Source organism: Tupaia chinensis, unplaced genomic scaffold, assembly GCF_000334495.1.
Source record: "Tupaia chinensis unplaced genomic scaffold, TupChi_1.0 Scaffold000138_1, whole genome shotgun sequence".
NCBI classification, from domain to species: domain Eukaryota; kingdom Metazoa; phylum Chordata; class Mammalia; order Scandentia; family Tupaiidae; genus Tupaia; species Tupaia belangeri.
This window is the reverse complement of record NW_006159608.1, coordinates 4,960,558-4,968,584: the sequence shown is the minus strand read 5'-3', so window position 1 is coordinate 4,968,584 and position 8,027 is coordinate 4,960,558.

Below are 8,027 nucleotides of genomic sequence, written 5' to 3'. Positions count from 1 at the left end.
TCCTGAGAGGAGAATGAAGGAGAAGGGATTGTGGCATGGTCATTCCCCCTGGGGGGTGATTTCTTGCTTTCTGTCTCTCTGTCTCTGTCTTTCTGGAGAGTGTATGCACCCTATAGCAAAAACCTCTCCAAAAAATAAATAAAGAAAGAAAGAAAGAAAGCAAGAAAGAAAGAAAGGAAACATGCAGTAAAATACAAAGTCTAAAAAAAGGGTGGGGGAGATCTGATCTGGTGCTGGTAAATTCTTTCAGGTCTTGTTTATATAGGAACGCTCGTGTCTTTTCTTCCCAAATGAATGATAATCTTGCTGGGTACAGAATTCTCGGTTGAAATTGCTTTTCCCTTTATGCTTTGAATATATTCTCCCATTCTTTCCTCGCTTGCATTGTTTCCGATGAGAGATCTGCTGTTAGTCTGATGGGATATCCTTTGTAGGTAACTTGCCGTTTTTCTCTTGTCAGTCTTAGTATCTTACCTTTGTCTGTGGTTTTGGTCAATCTGGCTATAATGTGTCTTGGAGAAGATCTTCTTGGGTTGATTCTATTTGGGGTCCTCTGTATTTCTTGGGAATGGATCTTTGAGTGCCTCTCCAGGTTTGGAAAGTTTTCTTGCAGGATTTCATGGAATAGATTATCAATGCCCTTATGAGTTTCTTCGCCTTCTGGGATGCCTATTATCCGGATGTTCAGACGTTTAATTGTATCTACTATTTCTCGTATATTATTCTCAAATTTTTGGGCCATTCCAGACCAGATCTCCAAGAAGTTCTTAAGGGAGTGCTATGTCAGTAAAATTAAATGCAGACACACAGAAATAAGAGTTCAGAAACTAAGAAAATGGGCAACTTAATTGTAGGGCCAAAGGCTGGAGTTGAGTATTATTTCCCAGATTTCAATCTGGAACATCTCTTGAAACCATCAGCTGAACTTGCTATTGTAAGTAGTTAGATTACTTATGATATTGTGTGATCAATGAAATGTTGGGGGAAAAGGAATTGAAGATAACTGTAGACAGCAGAGATAGTGTAATAAGAGAGTGGAATAGGGCAGAGGGTCAGATATGGGGTAAAAAACATACATACATGAAAGTAGAAATGGAATATTATGGGTGATAACATGCATATTAAGCCACTATCCAGTTTATTCTAGATGGGAAACCACATTTTATAGTTGTGATGATGCTCAGGGAATGAATTTAAATTAATAAAAAAAATTTTCAGAGGAAAAAAAGGCATTAAAAATACCTATCTGATGACTGCAGTAAGCTATATAGCCCTAGGTAGGTGCTACTTTATAGTATGTTCATTCTATTCACTGAGGTTTATGCCTAAAGTCAGACTTGTGTTCATGGATATGTATATTTCAGCTGTGCTTGCTAATGAAAATATTTAGATTTATTAAGATATTTAGTGAAACAATAAAATGGGGGAGGCAGAGAAAGCAATAATAGATACCAGACACAATGTGGGAGGAGGGTGGGAGATAGCAGAGGGTGAGAGAGGGAATCAAGGATGGGAAAAAAGGCAAAATATACAGAAAACAGGAAATGGAAAATTATGGGTTGACAATAACACATATGTTGATGTGCTCGATTGAGCCAATATACAGTGTACTGTGAATGGAAAAATCTCATTCTGTATGCTATAATGATGTACAGTGAATGAATGTAAATAAATAAATAAAAATAATTTTTTTTAAAAAAAGGGTGGGAGAATTGAATATTTTACATCTTCCATAATCTAACATATATCAGAAGGAGGAACTTCCATTTATTGATACTGAATACCAAAGGTAACTTTCAATGTCACAAGGCCCGGAGGAAGAGATGCAATGGTGTCACTCCTAGCAGATGTATACGATATTTTATAAAAGGGCCCTAGCCCATGTTTTTGTTTTTGTTTTGTTTTGTTTTTAGAGGTTTTTGCTATAGGGCATGTGCACTTGCCAGAAGACAGACAGAGAGAGAGAGAGAAAGTGAGAAATCAACCCCCGAGGGGATGCCCATGCCGCAATCCCTTTTCTTCTTGGGATTTTGGGCATGCATGCACATGCACCAGGCATGAGTTTAAGTCATCGGGTCCAGGACTTGAACTATGGGTGACTACATGGGAGTCCAGTGACATAGCCATTACGCCAACTGTAGGTCCCACAGTCAAGCTTTTATTATGATCTAGGGTGGTCTACATATGAACCTTAATCCATTTGCCTTTTCTAGTCTAATATGTCAACTGATTGCTGACCAAACTACATCAGTCCGATGGGGCTGGGCATTAGAATTTGGGGAAAAATTCTCCTAGGAGAGTCTCCATGAAGTCATAGCAGAGAGCCATGCATCTCCGGACTCTGGAAGTGCTAGCAAGCTACTTGGTTATATGTTAAAGAGGCCGAGCCTAATTTGAGCAGAGCAGCCTTCCTGGGTCTGTTTCTTCAGTCCTTCATTTTGACTGTGAGTTGAAGAGTCTGAGTTCCAGAGGCAGAGAGGACAACGGTCGTCACCTACTGTCCCCAAGGTCTGAACAGAAGCCTGGGACCTGGGCTGCCCATTAGAGCATTCTCCCCTGTAGCAGCAACTGTGGTCCTGACCTGGCCCGCCAGTCCCACCCTGGACCGCCAGTCCCATGGGGCATCGGTGCTGAGACATCTCTCAAGGCCACAGGCCAAGGGGGATAACTCAGAAGGAAAAGAACAGTCCCCAAAGGAGAACCTAAATATATTCAGTGTGTTCGCTAATGAAACTGGAACTCTAGTCTCTGGAAATTGGCAATAATAACAGTTTTTAAGAGTTGAGAGTATGTTGGGAACCATCAGTTAGCGTAATGGCTATGTTGCTGGACTCCCATGTAGTCGACCGCGGTTCGTGTCCCGGACCCGGTGGCTTAAAACTCACGCCAGGCACGTGTGCGTGCGTGCCCAAGATCCCGAGAGGAGAATGGAGGAGAAGGGATTGCGGCGTGACCATCCCCCCTGGGGGGTGATTTCTCGCTTTCTGTCTCTATGTCTCTCTCTGTCTGTCTGGCGAGCGCACGCGCACTACAGTGAAAAATCTCTCCAAAAAAAAAAAGAGTTGAGAGTATGTTTTAATCTTGCAGAAGAGTAGGTATCCCAGTAATACTAGGACTATAGATAGTAAGATACCTATTCCTGGCATGCTCCCATTCAAAGCCACGCTTTTATTTTGGGGTAAAAGGTCTCATTCTTTCTAAAGACAGTTACATTCTTTTTTTTTTTTTTTTTAAACTTTTTTTGGAGAGATTTTTGCTATAGGGTGCGTGCACTCACCAGACAGACAGAGAGAGATAGAGAGACAGAAAGCGAGAAATCACCCCCAGGGGGGATGGCCACACCACAATCCCTTCTCCTACATTCTCCTTTCAGGATTTTGGGCACGCATGCCCACGCGCCCAGCGTGAGTTTAAGTCACCTGGTCCAGGACTAGAACCATGGTCGACTACGTGGGAGTCCAGCGACATAGCCATTACGCTAATTGCTGGTCCCAACAGTTGCATTCTTAGTTCGTTATGAGCAGATTTGATCATCTCGGGTAACGTTTTACATTCATAATTGAAATAATTCATTTTTTTAAAATAGTATATTTCTATTTTAAGTTTTATTTATTTTATAATTTCTTACTTACATTTAACTGTTGTGCCTCTTTTTAGGGTACAATATACTTTTACACCCTAATTGTGCCACTGGTCTTAGGCCTGCTTTTCCATCTGTTAGTAGTTGGGGTGTACCATCCAAGTATTTTTATAAACTATAAAACACTTTTATGTGAGATAAATCTGAAATTTCCTCCTTATTATAAACTGCATAAATATCATATAGCTTATTAAACTTGTTTACTTATGGCATCAACTGAGACAATAATGTTCAATTAGAAGGTGCATAATGGGTAAGTAAGAAGGGAATTAAAAGTATCTTCTGGAAAGAGGCACTTAATGTGCTAGGCCGATATTTCAAAGTGCCTCCTGAGAAAACGAAAGGAGAATCTGTGTGTTTATATTTAGGTTTTGGATGAGGAGAGTTGAACGATCACTGGGATCCTGCTGGCCCTACTTGGTTGCCATCCCTGAATAAATGGCAGTTGTTCTGCTCCAGGGTGCTTACATGTATTTTGGAAGTTTATTTATCTCCATGAGTGAGAGGCAGAGCAAGACAGAGACAGAGCACGTCCCAGCAGGGTGTGCCCTGTAATCCACTCCCAGCGCCCGTCTGCGCAGATCCTGGGAGCACAGGCCCTCCCGCCTTCCCAGCGAGGTCTCCAGAGGTCAATCTAGAGCCCTCTCTGTGACTCAGCCTACCTGGAAAGCATCCTCTTGTACTGCTGGGTCATTATCTGGCTTCTTTTTAAACATATTTTTAAAAAATAAACATTGATAGAAAACAAAACTGAGGAAGTAATTAGAAGGAAATAAAAGTCTGAAACCTAAGCAAGTCTTACATTTTGTTCATTTGATTTGTAATACGAAGCCTGCCTCTTACCGTCATCAGTAGGGTAGCTTTCACTCTGGGCCCAGTTTCCTACCAATCTAAGGAAATGACGGTCCGCTGCCTGGTCTTCTGCTCCTGCCTAGGATCCCTCTGTTGGAAGAAGAAAGCACATAACTGGGTAATAGCTACTCAGAATCTGAGAAAACGCACAAAGGCTGTGTCGGCTGGGGCCCAGCATTTCCCCATCCCCTCCGGACCCTGTCCTCACCTCACTGACCTACTGTGTTATACACAGACCCGTCAGACTGGCCCTCTACATGAAGTACCAGCAGAAATGTAATTTTTTTTTAAATACCTGTTTTCAATCACCTTGTAAACTTAGAACCAGCTGCCGGAGGTCTGAACTTGTTTGGAAATTTCACTTTACCGCATGATTGCCAGGCCCAACAGACACAGCTTTGACATCAATTAACAGGGCGACAAATCGGCGGCCAATTCTGGAAACAGCTTCCACACTGACAGTGAAGCATGGCCACTGACAAACAGCCCCTCGAGTAGCACTTTGTCATTCTTTGACATTGCTGACAGCCCCTGTACTTTCTCCAGACTTCCACGACAACCACACGCATGCATGCATTCTTACAACTCTGATGAGACATGTGGGTTTCCACGTGAAGGCACATGCACAAACCAAGGAGCTTGTGTGTGGAAACCGCCATGCTGCCTCCACATAGGTGTTGACATGCACTTACTTGAAGACCCTTAGGTGTTAAATGCATTCAACCCTTTGCAACTGTAGAGAGACACAGACATGCACACAGAATCACACATCTGTCTAAACATGCAAACACACCCAGCTACGCCCTGTGATTGCCATAGGCTTATTCACACACCTGCAAACCTCGCTCTCAAGGCCATGCACACAAGGAACCCGGGCACAATTTCTCAGGCAGATGTACTCAAAGAAGGGAGCTCACACAGTTGACTGTGCACCTGAGCGTACTCAAAGACAGGTTCAAAGAAATACCCACATGCTTACCACCCAAATGCAAGGGCCTACAGACAAGTTTCTCAAGTCAATTTGGAAAATGCAGCTGTTTTTGCTTTGAACAGAAACCGTAAAACAGAATAAATAAGGGAATGTTCTCCACACTTTCTGCTTTTAATATATTTAGCTGTGAATAGCTTTCTCTGCCACATTTTTCTTTTTTTGCCATTCAGGGTATGTGAGTTACGTTTACATAACAAGGTCTTGGAACATTTAGTCAAATTAATATTTCTTTGATGTGAAAAGACACGGCCCTTAACGGCCGATTTTAGCTGCTGCTTAGCACCATTCGCTCTGTGGAGACACTCTTCATGGCTGTTCAGATTTGACACGTTGTGTACCTATTTACTTCACCCAGCGCCTAAAATCTCCTCGGAAAGTTTGCAGATCACTGGCTAGAAAGGGAAAAGGCTGTTGTTCCAAGTCTCCATATTTTTATTCCTTTCAAATGTTTAGAAAATTGAATCACTTCATTAATTAACATGTACTTTTGGAGCAGAAGGAAAGGGAAAAAAGAACAGCTGCTGTCTTCACCGTCGTGAGCAGCTGGAGTGGGAAAACAGAAACACCGGCACAGCGTCTACTTATCCAGGCGTACCCTGGAACCCGGGATACAGGGGCAACCATTCCATGGGCAGTGGCGTGAGGTCGTCAGCCAGTGCCTGGTCAGAACACATGGCCCTCACTGAGCACCTGTGAGACCAGGCACGGTAACTTCAGCTCTGAGATTTCTGCCAACATGCAATTAAATGTAAAACGGTGACACTTCACTGAATTTTCTGTGACAGGGAGTAGTCAGTTTAATCTTTCTGGTACTCAAAATCAACGCATGCTTTTATTTTCCTTTCAAATGCTAGCTGCAAAATGATCTAGATAGTCTACAACTCACTCAGAGATTGTTAATCTATGGCCAGATACCTGTGGTTTGCAATTTTTTGATATTTCATACAAAAAGGGACTGTCCATTTTCATAGGTGCTTCCATGCCCCAGAGAGAGAGAGAGAGATCACCTCTTTTCCACGAAAGTTCTAGGAGAATAGAGACTTTCATCTATGTCGTTCACCAGTTCATTCCTACCGCCTGGATAAATACCATATACACACTAGATACTCAGTTAACACTTGCTAAATTGATAAAGTATGCCCTTAAACATAATTTCTGTCCCCTATTTCAAACCCAAAATTAAAGTATATGAAGAATCATCTTTATAGTTTTCTGTAAAAAATGAAAATGAAAGTTGAGGCTATTCTTTATCCATCACTCTTTCTCCAGTCCGACAGAGCACACGAAGAAGCTTTAAGAGGGCCGGCTGGTGGTGTGATGGGCACAGTCGCTGGACCCCATATGGCTCACTATGTGGATCAAGTCCCAGATGCAGGGAGTTGAAAAACACAATGGGTGCTTGTGTGTATGTGTCCAAAATTCTGAGAGGAAAATAGAGGCGAAGGAATTGTGATGTAGCCGTCCTGAATGGTATTTTCTCATCTTCCCTCTCTTTTTCTACCTCTCTGTCTCTCTCCAGCAAATGCACACACCCATTAGCAAATTTTTTTAAAAAGTTTAATTGCATATTATACAAAGCAATAAGCAACAATAATAATCATGTGTAGAAACAAAACAAAATTAAAAGGGTGTGGTTAAAATTCAAAATTTCATGCAGATAAGTCTCTCTTTCAGTCTTGTTTCTCTACCTCCACTAGGAAGGATCTTTCCATAGACTCAGCCCATACGAGATCCAGCACGCCGTCCTCTGCTCGCTAATAATACCCACTTTATCTCACTAATTTCAGCTACGCTTTTTTGTCTGATTACTGTATGTACTAGTAAGTTCCAAATTTCAAAGTCGTCTTTCTCAGAAGCTTTATCTCTCGAAACTCTACGAGTGCTGCGTTCTGAGGATAGCTCTCAAATGCCCTAAAAACCTGCGAATCAGAGCTCGTTGTCTGCTTTCCTAAGTCTTTCCCTCTGCTCAGTTTTGTATCTCTGCAGATGTCACCCACATTTGCAGTAGATATTCCAGCTTTCCTCTTTACGTCAACAGCTTCGTCTCCCGCTCGTCCTCTGTCCTTGAGGACAGTCTTCTCTTCCCTTGAACTGTGCAGTTTTCCTGAAGCCCGTGTCTAGCTTTCTTTCCTTCTTACTGTAAGAATGTATATACATGAAAAATTTGAGAGGAGTGGTGGGGGTGGCAGTGCAACGGTCAAATGCAGTTCTCTGCAAGGCTGACTCACAGGGCAGTGTCCCAGGTTCGTGATCAGTAACTACTCCATCAGGAAGACGCAAGGCACACCACGCCTGACCCCAGATTGAGTGAACCTGGGAGTGGGTTGTGGTGTCAGGACAAGGGTTGTCATTTTTCTCCCTGTTTCTCTCTCTCTTGCTCAAGAAATGAACTAATAAATAAACGTGAAGAGTTCTAAGGGATGATATGACAATGAAAGTACACGGGATTTTGATTTATGTGTGTCAGAGGCAGGTGTGTTTGTGTATAGGTGGTGCTTTAGGCAGGGTCTCACTATGTCGGACTCCTCCTGCTGCAGCCTGCCG